The sequence below is a fragment of the Euprymna scolopes genome, chromosome 31 (genome assembly GCF_053919585.1).
Source record: "Euprymna scolopes isolate OS-2025 chromosome 31, ASM5391958v1, whole genome shotgun sequence".
Taxonomy (NCBI): domain Eukaryota; kingdom Metazoa; phylum Mollusca; class Cephalopoda; order Sepiida; family Sepiolidae; genus Euprymna; species Euprymna scolopes.
In genome coordinates this window covers 68,513,837-68,526,463 of record NC_136512.1, presented here as the reverse complement: position 1 = coordinate 68,526,463, position 12,627 = coordinate 68,513,837, and the positions used below count along the sequence as shown (strand labels likewise).

Genomic DNA, 12,627 nt, shown 5'->3' with positions numbered 1-12,627 from the left:
CAAGACAGTTCCTCACTCTCCCTATAGTCCAGACCTTGCTTCCTGTGACTTTTGATTATTCCCTAAGCTCAAGGAAAACCTTAGAGGCTGTCGTCATGAGACAATTGAGGAGATGAAAGAAGCTGTGATGAGGGTCATCAACACGATCACACAATAGGACTTCCATGGTGCATTCCAGAAGTTGTTGGAATGGTACAACAAGTGCATTACAGCTGGAGAAGATTACTTCGAAGGGGACTAAAGTTTCATGCGTGTACTATCAATAAAATGCGCGTATGAAAAAAGGTCTGAAAACTTATTGAAAACATCTCATATTTGAATTTTCAAATGGAATATTGTGCCACTAAAACACTTTTAAATACTCCAAAGAAACTGAAATATATGGAATATTTATTAATTGATGTGTAATAACTATTTTTTTACATTTCACAAGACTTCGGAGGTATCTTTCACTCTCTTTTTTATTCCTTCGCATGAAATTAAATATAGTCCGCAGTTTGCAAAGAAGGGGGGGGGGCATTTATTTTGCTTTATTTAATCACATCAAAATTTAACATTAGTAATTTATTTTTTTTTTAATGTTGGGAAAAAAAATTTAATTTTAAGTATTGAAAAAAAAATTTAATTTTAAGTATTGAAAAAAAAATTTAATTTTAAGTATTGAAAAAAAAATTTAATTTTAAGTATTGAAAAAAAATTTAATTTTAAGTATTGAAAAAAAATTTAATTTTAAGTATTGAAAAAAAATTTAATTTTAAGTATTGAAAAAAAAATTTAATTTTAAGTATTGAAAAAAAAATTAATTTTAAGTATTGAAAAAAAATTTAATTTTAAGTATTGAAAAAAAATTTTAATTTTAAGTATTGAAAAAAAATTTAATTTTAAGTATTGAAAAAAAAATTTAATTTTAAGTATTGAAAAAAAAATTTAATTTTAAGTATTGAAAAAAAAATTTAATTTTAAGTATTGAAAAAAAATTTAATTTTAAGTATTGAAAAAAAATTTAATTTTAAGTATTGAAAAAAAATTTAATTTTAAGTATTGAAAAAAAAATTTAATTTTAAGTATTGAAAAAAAAATTAATTTTAAGTATTGAAAAAAAATTTAATTTTAAGTATTGAAAAAAAATTTTAATTTTAAGTATTGAAAAAAAATTTAATTTTAAGTATTGAAAAAAAAATTTAATTTTAAGTATTGAAAAAAAAATTTAATTTTAAGTATTGAAAAAAAATTTAATTTTAAGTATTGAAAAAAAATTTAATTTTAAGTATTGAAAAAAAATTTAATTTTAAGTATTGAAAAAAAATTTAATTTTAAGTATTGAAAAAAAATTTTAATTTTAAGTATTGAAAAAAAATTTAATTAAATTTTTTTTTCAATACTTAATATTGAAAAAAAAATTTAATTTTAAGTATTGAAAAAAAATTTAATTTTAAGTATTGAAAAAAAATTTAATTTTAAGTATTGAAAAAAAATTTAATTTTAAGTATTGAAAAAAAATTTAATTTTAAGTATTGAAAAAAAAATTGGGTTTTTTTTCAAACAATCTAGATGTTTAGTTTCCCACATAACTCTGGTTCCAGGATAGTTTTTTTATTTATTTACTTTTTATTTTATTTTTATTTTTTTTATTTATTTATTTATTTTTTTTTTTAATTTATTCCAGGATAGTTTTTTATTTATTTACTTTTTATTTTATTTTTATTTTTTTTATTTATTTATTTATTTATTTTTTAATTTATTCCAGGATAGTTTTTTATTTATTTACTTTTTATTTTATTTTTATTTTTTTTATTTATTTATTTTTTTATTTTTTTTATTTATTTATTTATTACTCTTTTTCACCGCAAACAAGGCATATTGCAATTTTAACCATAAAGAGCTAATCATATCTAACAGAGGAGACTGTGGGGAGTTGAGCAGTAAGATGTCTTTTCACAGGACATTTAGATTTCTGCAGTCGGGGAAGCAGGAATCAGAGAGGGAATTCCAAATTCCAACACTTCGAGGGAAAGAAACTATTGGAGTAGAAGACTTTCTGGCATCTAAGGACCTCGACAGTGAAGGGGTGGGGTAGTCGTGAGTATATACATCACGGGGACTCAAGTGCTAGGAGTTCATCAGAGCACATTAAAGTACTTGTACAACATTCATGCGGATGGGACAGGGATTGGAGCTTGGTTAATAGTGAGGGACATTAGATTTGAGACTCTTTTCTTTCTTTTTTTTTAACCCCTTTTTTTTGTGATAACATTGCTCCATGCATTGGCAAATTTTGGCTTTTTAAAATTGGGCAGTCAAGCAAGACATGATTAGGAGGTTCATCACCTTTGCTCCGTCAAGCATCATGCTCCACTTCCCTTCAATTATTTCCGTACACGAGTTGAATATTTCTTAACAATAGAAAAAAAAAAAAAAGCAAAGAATTTGAAAACAGAACAATGAATAGAGTTCTTCTATAATTCTGAAAAAATAAAAATAGAAATTTTTACTCCAGATTTGAGCCATACCCTTGAATAATTAAATTCTACCAAACTTCCACCATTAACAATCATTACATTGCTGTCTCGGTGACCATCTTGCACTCATTAACCATTATCCTCGAATGGCCTTTGGGCCTTGATAAGCAGTGACTCCCTTGCAAAACAAAAAAAAAAACACAAAAACATTAATTCCCGAGTAATGCCATGTATGCCTGCTAGTAGAAAATAGAAGATTTATAATCCCACAAAAAAAAGAGGAGGAAATAATGCCGGGGAGGATTGTAACATGACTATCGAACATACTACAGCAGGTTAGGATTAATTGTTTCCAAATTTCATTCTATACAGTCTTGTTTTATCACAAGTTTTCCTTGGTCGATCAACTTTCCAGTGATTTAAGGCATCCATGTTTTTACAGCGGTTTATCCAACGGCATCAATGCTCTATATGCTGGTCAACATAACGCCAAAGTAACCCAACCACAAAAAAATTTAAACATTTTTTTTTTGTGTGTATGGTTTTATGTCAAGTTGAGTCTACTCTAAATGATACTAAAAATTGGGCAAGACTTGAGTATGGGAAAGTTGAAAATAAAAAATATCTAATTTTCACCAATGTGGAAAATACAGAATTCAGATTCTCTTTCTGGACCAAGCACCGGAATCATGGCAGTTAATGCACAACAGTTCTGAGCAAGGTCACGTGAGATGGTTAATAAATTGTGATTCCACCTTTGAAGGGCCAACAACCTGTGGGTGTGTTTTAGCCTCGTGGGCCAATGATAATTGTGACATGGTTTCACATTTTGATAGATGCATAAAAGTGAGTCTGTTTTTGATTGGTACCTGGTGATTAACTTTAAGCATCAGCTGAAGCTGAAAATCAGATGTGATCAAAGGAAATTAGATAGCATGAATTTTGATAGAAGGTGGGTGCGTGACACTAGTCGAGGCATCCATCAAGGAACAAGGTACAAGTTTGTGTTCTCTTCTTAAGCATGATACATGCGATCCTGGCTTCAGTGGAACTCATTCCTCAATTTTAATAGACCTCTAGTAAGTAAAGTGAATGAGTCATGACTGTTTTCATTGTTGGTATTAGAGCACCCCCAAAGATGCGCATTCCCTGCATTTTATTTTGTTCCCAGTCACTTCCGCTATCTTAAATCTTAGAGGATACCATCCATTTCCACACCTCAACCTGATCTGTTTTATTTCTGACATTCCACTCAGCCTCCACTTCCATTTAGAGACCGGCCTGCTTTTATTTTGGATTACCCGGAAAACAGTGTGCGGTCTACATTTAACAGAGGGTTGGGAGTCTCTTTATAGAAACCAACATTTTTGTTGTTGTACATATCACAAACATTGCCCCATCCCCAACGATGAAATTTTTTAAGAACCTTTTCATGAACATGTTTTTGTAAATAAAATGTTTTTGAAACAAATTAGGAATTATATCAGGCTGCTCAGTCCACAGGGTGAATATGGTATTTTGGTGAAAGAGTCTAGCATAGGATAAGTCCATATGTAAAAGACGAATAGTTTGACCACAGAACCCCCCCCTCTCCCCAACGATCTGGGGTTCATGCGAAAAAGTAACAAATGAACTTTTATAAATTGTAAGCAAGATATTGTTTAAATTGTACTACCTTCAGCAAGTTTCCCTCGTAATATTTTTAACTTTAAAAATCCAAGTCATACCGGCATACAAGAGAATGCTTCTGACACAAATGTTGTAGATATGCTCCATTGTGTAACGAGATGCCTCTGCAAGTGAGGATTGGGAAGAGCTATTCTAGCAATTGTAGCATCCCAACAATCCCCTATGAGCAGACGTTCTTGGCCTTCAGGCCAAGATCAAAGTGTAATATCTGTTCTTCAGATGCTGCACTTCAATTTCTTGTTCTCTCTCAGTGAAGGAGAAATCCTTCACGACTGAGACAATTTTTATTTTTGTTCCTTTTCTCCACCTTAAAAAACGACCCTAACTCTGTCCCGTGGGGAGGCATTGTAAATAGGAACCATGCCTTTCACCAGATACATTACCAAGATAACAGCAATCATGCTGCAATGATACGATGGATATGCTGCTCAAAACTTGCTGATAGAAATCCTCTCAATGGGCTTATATTCAAACTTGACTTCAATTCAGTAGATGAAACCCTAAACTGAAACAGACCGAGATGGTTTGGTCACATCAAATGCATAGCAGTCAACAAGTGGTCAAGAAGAATCATTAACTTTGTTGGTTCTAGAATTTGTCCAAGAGGTTGACTTAGGAAAAGGTGAGTGATGATATCAAGCAGGACCTGAAACATATGTTAACAGAAGCATTTGCAATGGATTAAATCAAGTGGTTTGGTGGTTTGGTTTTACTTGAGGAGTAAGCAATGCTAAAAATGTAGTAGTAGTAGTAGTAGTAGTAGTAGTAGTAGTAGTAGTGGTGGTAGTAGTAGTACGTTTACAATCACGTTGACACACCAGTTCTCACCAGATCAATGAAGTTAAGCAATATTGAGCTCGGCCATTACCAGACGGGTGACCATTTGAGAAGGCAAGGCGCTGTATGTACCGCGAGGTCAAATACCAGATTGGGAATCTGGCGCAGCCTATCCTTCTCTCAAGAGTAGATGGGTCTCTCTTAAGCCATGGTAGGCAACCCATCTAGTGATGGCGTCACAATAAAAAAATACCCTTGATAGCCCTTGCGAAGCATCAAGTATTCAACTACAGACAAGATTTGAATTACACTACAAACTCGTGTAGTGAGTTCAATCTCAGCTGCGGCGGCATGTTACGTTTTAGTACGTTTTAACATTAGTAAACTTTTTTACAACTACACCCGTTTTTTACCCAGTCGCTGAGTAACGTCCATTATTCTTGACATGGGTAGATCAGTTTACCACATAACAGGATGCAAGACCTCCACCAAGTCCACTCAGGTAGAGAGGTAGGGAGGGCAACATTGTGAACAAGCTTTCCCTTCATGTGACAAGTCGCATTTCAAGTCCACGGGCTATGCCCAAGGTGACAATACGATTAAAAAATGTAAAATATACTAAAATTTATTTTCAAAATTATGAAAGAAATTGTGGTCATTTTGAAAACACACACACACAAAAATGGTTACTTGTTCTGTCTTACGCTGAGTGATAATTACGTTAAATTGATTCTTAATTCTTAAGTTTTAAAAAATGTTCTAGGTATTTCCGATGTATAATCACAAGACAAAATACAATACAGTTTTTGGATGAAATTCAAGCCGACTTGGCGCTTCTACACTATTGGGACGAAATTTCGGAAATCGTAATTTTGAATTTCACATGAAAATAATAGTATCTACGTTTTCCTTGTATTTTTAAGATGATTATATCTAAAAATTACGAAAATTGATAAGGTAAAAAATTATTTATTAAAGAAAATAAAAAATAGAATTGGCGCTTCTACACAATCGGGATGGGAGATAATTTTCTGTTTTGATTTAAACAAGATGGTGGCAATTTTTCACCTGCTAACACGATTAAAGTTGTTTTGTTTAATAATTCAGGTAATTTCAACTGCATAATTTGGAAGCTACCGTTGTAACTTATTAGAATTGACAAAAAAATCAGTAGAAACCATTGTTTTTTGTCTGAAAACTCCACTTATCGACTACAAAATCTCGTCCCAATTCTGTAGAAGCGCCGCCTACTTTATTTATTTATTTATTTACTTATTTATTTATTTATTTAATAGCACACACAGTACACAATTTTCGCAAATAATTTTATTTCTAGCCGGAAATAGCATTCTATCCGTCAATTGAAAAGATTCAAAATGACTTTGTCTAATATCAAAGGCTACGATGTAAACATTGCACACACGCGCGCGCGCACGCACGCGTGTACACACACACACACACACACACACACACACACACACACACTTACTTTGTCAGATTTTTTAAGAGTGGGGACCCCGGGACAGCTCCAAAAAAACTGAGCGAGGATTAAAAACGTATAAAGTATAGTATAAGAACAGGTACTACACTTTAACGTCAATACTATTTGGAAAAGTCAACGAAAATAAATAAATAAATAAATAAAATAAACCGAAAAGAAAAATATTCTAAAATCGACAAATATTCAGAATAGATGTAAAATAAACACAGGTTTTCATTTTGCTATTTTTTTGTTTTGTTTTATTTTTAATATTCAAAGCAGACGATTTTCCTTTGATTTCAGATAGTTGTCATTGATTGGTTGATTTGAGTCACGTGAGCTAAATCCTTGCTTGTGATTAGTGTCGGGCATAAAAAATGTTGTCGTACTTGGACTATTTTTCCTCGATAATTTGTTTATTGTTATCCAGTATCCACTAGTATGTTTTAAACTCTAATTTCCCATTTAAACTTGTTTTCGTGTCAAAAGAATGTTCAAAATTTACTTTCTGTGCCAAAAGGTGTTTTTTTTTTTTTTATATACAATAAAATGTTTTATGCAAAAAAAAAAAAAAAAAACTTTTAGTAAAAAAAAGACCATTCTCTTTTGAAACGGCAGTCAGCGATTAAAACATTGAAATAATGGTTGGTTGTGTGTTGTTAGTTTTTGTTTGTTTTTTGTTTTTCACTTTATCAAGAAAATTACAATTTTATTTAGAACTTGAAATAGGAATTAAGACAAACAATTAATTGTCTCTAAATTTTTGATAAAAAAGTAATCAAACAAGGTGATATATTTCAGTTGTGTGAATTCAGCCTAATTAAAAATAAATAAATAAATAAATAATAATAATAATAATAATAATAATAATAATAATAATAATAATAATAATGATAATAATAATGATAATAATAATAATAATGATAATAATAATAATAATAATAATAATGATAATGATAATAATAATGATAATAATAATAATAATAATAATAATAATAATAATGAAGAAGAAGAAGAAGAAGAAGAAGAAGAAGAAGAAGAAGAAGAAGAAGAAGAAGAAGAAGAAGAAGAAGAAAAACCAGTACTTTTTTTTACCTAGTTTCCTTAATATTAAAATGAAGCCATTTGTAAGTTTTCGGGTATGCTGAAAACGAATATCGCATCTAAATTTCCGCAAATAAGTAGTTTTACGGATATTAAGCAATGTCATTTGTTATGTTATGTACCAAGATGGCCACGCCACCAGTGCTCTGTGGTGGTGCAGTAGTAGTGGTGCACTTGGTGCTGTCTGTACGTACCTGTCATGGAACGAAAATATCATATTCCAAAAGTCACGTAAATTGATCAAGTAGATCCTTCATATATACATATAATTTTTTATGGCTAATAGCGATTAATAGTAGCCATTATAGGGCCGATTTTAAAATCTCGGGAGTTCCACTCAGTTCCACTTGAATTGTCTCTTTATTGAATATGTCGGATCCAGTCACACCGATCTGGCTTCATCATAAATTTTGATTTTCTTAATTAAAATATAATTGATCAATTTACGTGATTTTAGGAATATGACATTTTCGTTACATGACAGGTCATTTAAATTCATAAAGATTTTTCTGCATTTTATTTTTAATTGGGTTGAATTCTGAACGTGGTTAATAACGTTATTATTTAGAAACCTATCCTTAACAAGGTAAGGCGTTTTGTAAATATTCTGTACTTTCAGCTAACAAATTAATAAACAAAACATACCGTAAAAAATTAATTTAACTTGAAACCCCTATTTAAAAATTAAGAAAAAAAAAAAAAAATAGCACGATTCGTATTCTGTATGAACACTCAAAAATGATATGTAAGCAATTTAATGTTAAAAACCGCAAAACATGATAAACGATTTGAAAAAAATATATATTATTACATGCGTGTCCTAGAGCGAATGTAGTAACTACGTTTAACGTTTACTTACATTTTAACTATACATGTAGATTCCTGTGAATGAAATTAAACCTTTACAGACCCTTTGGTCTAGGGATGGCGTAGATTGTCATTCTGAACGATAGATAAATACAATAAATACGCATTTGTTTTCTTTTGTTTTTGTTTGTTTGTTTTTTTTTTACTTACTTACTTATCGAAGGTCCGCAGGTCGAAACTTCCTTGTTTTAGAAAAGGGCAAACAGAGTTATCTCCCCTGAAAATACACACAGGCTTCACGAAGAAAAACTGAAAGTTAATTTTATCTTATCTAAATTTGTCTGTATTGGATTACAGGCAGAGCTCAACTGCCTGCACAGCCTTCCCACGTCTCACGATTCGATCAGTAGTCGCGCCCTAATAATTATGACATATGAATTTTTCACACACACACACACACACACACACACACACACACACACACACATACACACACACACACGATAGTGAAAATCGGATTATATAGTATAGTATTACATAAAATGAATATAATATGCTCTTACAAAGGTAACAAATCCCTCTGCTTTACTTGTCTAAAACTTACAAGTATATATATATATATATATATATATATATATATGTGTGTGTGTGTGTGTGTGTGTGTGTGTGTGTGTGTGTGGATATATATATATATATACATATATGTGTATGTATATATATTTATATACATATATGTTTATATATATATATATATATATATATATATATAGTCATCCACATAGAGTAATGTTTCGCTGTTTCACCGCGCATCAGTGCGGCTAGACAGGCATATATATATATATATATATATATATATATATATATATATATATATATACTAGCAGGCCTCCCGATATTGCCTGGTCGTAAAATACGCTCAAATATTATATTTTGATTAATGCAGATTTCATATTTATTATTATATTATATTGGACCCAATATATAATAATGATTTAAAAAGTTTAAAAAAAAAAAGAAATGACTCGTGTGCCACCATTGAGAATTGAAACCAAAATGTTTAGCTTATGATTTAATTTTTTCTTTGACATTAATGCCTGAGCTATGAAGACATGTTTGCTGCAAGGCTAAAAATTAAAACATGAACCAATAGCTATTACGTTACACATGCATATTTGTAATGCCGTTCGATCTTTATCTGGAAAATTTCATTTTTTTTAATTTTCACACTTTTGCACTGATTTTTCCAGGCTAAAACCCAAATATAAAGTTTTGCATGGATTCAAATACCTTATGTGTTAAGTTTCATGTCTGTAGACCAAAAACTTACAAAAGAGTTTGGTAGGCAATTTTTTTTAAACAAATATATATATATATATATATATATATATGTATATATATATATATATATATATATATATATTTGTTTATATATATATATACGCATACATAAATATATATAGAAAAAGTTATAACAAATATTACGCAAGTATAAATCATGTAGAATACTTGCATGAATATAATTACACGTAATAGTTAACTAAAGATGATTATCCCATTAAAAAACCGAAGCAACTAATAGGGAATTAAAGTGAATGTTTAAAAGAATATGCAAATTAGCTAGATTTTTTGCTAGTGAATGCAATTCCACAACCCATATATAACAAAATTGTAATTACTTTTTGAAAAAATAGAAAAGAGGCTTGCCTTTTTTTCTGTTGTTCTTGGCCTTCGGGTGTAGTATCTGTTCCGGCAGATACTGCAAGCAAAGACCATATGTGGGGGAAACCTCACATATAAGACCTTGGTCAATGTAGGGAAAACCCTTCATACCAATTGTCACTCCCCGGGGAGTGGTTCCCCTTCACTCCTCACATTAAAAATCGGCCTTGTGCCTAATTTGCTCGGTGGGGGAGCAAATAAATACCTAGCCTTTTTCTGTTGTTCTTGGCCTTCGGGCCGGGATAAAAGTGTAGTATCTGTTCCGGCAGATACTGCAAGCAAAGACCATACGTGGGGACAACCCCACATATAAGACCTTGGTCAATGTAGGGGAAACCCTTCATATCAATTGTCACTATCCAGCTCCCCTACTACCCGGGGAATTGGTCCCCATTTCCCCTTCACTCCTCACATTAAAAATCAGCCTTGTGCCTAATTTGCTTGGTGGGGGAGCAAATAAAAACCAACCCCACATATAAGACCTAGGTCAATGTAGGGGCAACTCTTCATACCAATTGTCACTATCCAGCTCCCCTACTCCCCGGGGAGTTGGTCCCCATTTCCCCTTCACTCCTCACATTAAAAATTGGCCTTGCGCCTAATTTGCTCGGTGGGGGAGCAAATAAATACCCTGTTGTTCTTGGCCTTCAGGTCTGGATCAAAGTGTAGTATCTGTTCTGCAGATACGTCACTTAAGGTAATTTGTCCCGGTCAATGGAGGGGAAGCTCTCTATACTGGGACAATTATCATTTTTGGTCCCAACCAGAGTGCCCCTTTTGCCATTTTTTGGGGAGCTGGTTTAACCCCATATTAAAAACGACCTTGTGTCACATTTTGCTTTCGTGGGGAAGCAAATAAATACTAATAGAAAAAAGGATTTTTAATATGAATATCAATACACAAAAAAAAAATTTATAGGAATATAGATAGCCAATCATATTCTTGGAAGGAGGAAGAACCCATATTCATTGCATTTACTGCTACATCTTCATTATTTTCGTTCATTTCCTTCTACTTTTATCTTTTTCTATTTCTTCTTCCTTCTCATCTATTTCTTCCTCTACTTATATTTTTTCTTCTCCCTCTACTTATTTTTTCTTCTTCTATCTCCTTTTACTATCTCTTTCTTCAACTTCCTTTTCTCTCTCCTTCTATTTCTTTTACTTCTCAACATCCTTTTTCAAACTGTTCTTCTTTATTTTATTTTCTGTCCTTCCATCTCCTTTTCTTTATTTCTCAACTTATTTCTCTTTTCATACCTCCTTCTTTTTAAAATTCTTTTTCTCTGAAAATGGCCAACATCCCTAAGTGAAAGTTTATCTATGGAACAACCTGGATTCGAACTTGGCACATCCAGATTGTCAATCTGTGTCGTTACCCACTTAGCCATCATCACCTTCCAGCTGCTGCTGCTGTTGATCCTTATCATACTTTCTTAAAGGTAGGGATTAAGATCTGCCATGCATGCAGCTACCTGGACGGATGCCTACCAATGTGGATAATTTTCCTAAACTTTTTTCTTTTTCTCATTCTTCTTCGCTTTCATTCTATTTATTTTATTTCTTCTTTTTTTATTCCCCATCTTTTTCTATGTCTTCTACTTCTTTTTCAATGTGTACCTGATTGATGTTTGCTATAAAAAATAAATAAATAAATAAATAAAATAAAATGTCAGCAAACGCAGCAGGTAGGTGAAATATGAAATATGAAGCCAATTTTCTTATCCCTGCAAGATGATATTAGCATGCCAAGCCTTTTTTCCTTCAAACTTACACTCCTTTAGTTCATTTTAATTCTTCTACTCTTTCTCTGTTGTTACATAAACTTTACACTAACTCATTCACAAATATGTAGACTTTATAGGTATACTAGCTGTCCCAATCCGGCACTTCCCAGTAGTATATTTACTTGAAATTTGCTTTGCTTTTTTTTTTAACTATTAGCAAGTCGCCGGCGTTACCTGGTCGTAAAATATGCTTAAATTGATAGTTTAATATATACAGATTTCGTATTTATTATTATAAAGCGAATTTTCTATTGATTATTATATTGTACCTAATATATAGTAGTAGTCACTCAACAAGGCCCGGTCGTAAAATATGCTTAAATATGATATTTTAATTTATATAGATTTCATACTTGCTATCATAGAGTCAATTCTCTATCATTATTATATTGTTCCCAATATATAGTAATGATTTCAGAAGTTTAAAAAAATTATATAACTTAGGTGCCATCAGCTATAAGCGAAATTAAAACATAGTTCTCCAGTTTCACCTACCAACGTCTGACCTAAATCAATATGCAAAAGCTGCAAAAATAAGGTTGTTTACATGTATAAATCATGTAGAATATCTGCATGAATATAGTTACACGTAATAGTTGACTAAAGATGATCATCCTATAAGAAAACCGAAAAAAACTAATAGAGAATTAATCACACATGTATACAAAAACACTTTAAGTTGACTTACGCCAATCAAGTGCTAAATTTTTTAAATTTTGATCCCTATTTTTACCATCTAGAAACCAAATCGACTTAATTCCACAGGTCCCAATACCTTATATGTATATCAAGTTTCATGTCTATA

At 31.4% G+C, this 12,627-nt stretch overlaps 1 protein-coding gene across 4 annotated transcripts in view; it reads right to left on the bottom strand.

The window, feature by feature from the left end:
* The window catches only part of LOC145255808 (transmembrane protein 160-like), a 60,448-nt gene extending 51,704 nt beyond the window's left edge, over window positions 1-8,744 (bottom strand). Inside the window, exon 1 of one of the 4 annotated variants that reach the window (XM_080114497.1) lies at window positions 8,531-8,744. The gene's annotated coding sequence lies outside the window, so the exon portion shown is untranslated. Of the gene's footprint in view, window positions 1-8,368 lie in introns of all 4 variants that reach the window. The other 3 variants (XM_080114498.1, XM_080114496.1, XM_080114500.1) reach the window with 3 other exon arrangements.
* Between the last annotated feature and the right edge of the window lie 3,883 nt (window positions 8,745-12,627).